The sequence below is a fragment of the Penaeus monodon genome, chromosome 23 (genome assembly GCF_015228065.2).
Source record: "Penaeus monodon isolate SGIC_2016 chromosome 23, NSTDA_Pmon_1, whole genome shotgun sequence".
Lineage (NCBI taxonomy): Eukaryota > Metazoa > Arthropoda > Malacostraca > Decapoda > Penaeidae > Penaeus > Penaeus monodon.
The window spans coordinates 16,351,038-16,352,600 of record NC_051408.1 but is presented as its reverse complement, the minus strand read 5'-3'; the positions used below and the strand labels follow the sequence as shown (position 1 = coordinate 16,352,600).

The following is a 1,563-nucleotide window of genomic DNA, read 5'->3' as shown; positions in this document are numbered from 1 at the left end:
CTATTCTTCGCCAGTATCATTAAGCTTTTCTCTCTCCTTTTTATCACCGTCTCTTTGTTCATTGTTATCCTCGTTCGGTTCCCCTTTTTCTAACATTTTTCATACCATGTTCATTGTTCTATTTCGTTATTTCCCCTCCTTCATCTCCATTAATGAACTATGCTTTGGGGCTCAATTTTATTCTTTGTCGTTATTATTTCCTATTCTCTAAGATTCTGAATTATTTTCCACGTTTTTTTCCTCGCCTTTACCACACCATTGCTTTCCTGTGATTTCTTGCGTTTCCTCTTTCTTGTCCCTTCCCATGTCTTCTGTTCGTCTATCTCCTCTATGTCTCTATCCACACTTTTATTCTTTGGTACTTTCTCTTTTTCTTCCAATACCTATGTCGCTTTCACTTTCAATCTTTGTTACTCCTTTACCTTTTATCAGCCTATTGCTTCCCTGTGATTTACCTGTGATTCTTCTCCCCTATTTCGTTTTATCTCCTGTTATCCTTCTAATTCCATTCTCAATCTGTCTCTCTTCACACCTCTTTCGTTCACCTGCGCTCCTCTCCTATCTTCCCCGTCTGCCTTTTAATCTTCTTCATCCCATCTTATTCATTTACTCAATTCTGCTAATCTCCCACTAACCCATTTCTCTATCCTAAGTCCGTTTCGCCATGTTTTAATAGATTCCCCAAGTTCAGTGATCACTAAAGTTCAAATCTCACATAGTTCAGTTCTCCAATCAAGTTCAATACACCTTAGGTTCAATGTAAGTTCGGTACTCGCTAAGTTTAATACATCTCAGGTTTAATGCTCCTCAAGTTCAATGTTCATGTAACATGCTCACCAACTTAATCCCAAGTTTAGTGCCCTAAGTTCAGTCTCAATTTCAGTGCCCCTCAAGTTTATTCCAAAGTTCAGCGTTTATCCAATTCAGTCGTCTTCAGGTTCAGTGTTTATCAAATTCAGTCGTCCTCAAGTTCAGTCCCAAGTTCAGTGTTCATAAAGTTCAGTTCTTCCCAAGTTCAATACTTTCCTGACCTTAGTTATTTGTTCTCCCTCGCAGCTCTCTCCCATAATTCTTTCCCCGGGTACATATTTCTACCCCCATGCCTTAATAAACTTCCTCCTCCCTTCCCCATATACTTCTAGCCTCCCAAATCTAATTCCATCTCCCCCGTACATCTGTTATCTCCCCACAATTTCTCCTTTCTCTCTACAATCTCTCGCGTAGGCTCAACACCTCCTCTTTTACAACCCCACACCCTTCCTAGCTCCTCGTTTTAACCCCCCCTTCCCTCCCTAACCTTCTCAGCCCCTTTTTCCTCCCTATAACTTCTCTTTCACTTCTCAGCTTTTCAAACTTCTCCTTAACCTCTCCATAACCTCCTCGGCTTCCCCATTCGACCTTCCCACATCTCTCTAAACTCCCCCTGAACCTCATCACCCAAAACTCCTTTTGCAACCTCCCCAAAGCCTCCTCAGCGCCCTCTTTTGGCTCTCCCACAGCCTTCTAACAACCCCCCCCCCCTCCCCTTTTAACACCCCAGCAGCCCCCCTTCTTCAACCTCTA

The 1,563-nt window shown here is 42.5% G+C and overlaps 1 protein-coding gene across 1 annotated transcript in view; it reads left to right on the top strand.

Moving 5' to 3' along the window:
* Positions 1-1,563, top strand: part of LOC119588153 (Down syndrome cell adhesion molecule-like protein Dscam2) — a 164,747-nt gene that overhangs the window by 4,666 nt on the left and 158,518 nt on the right.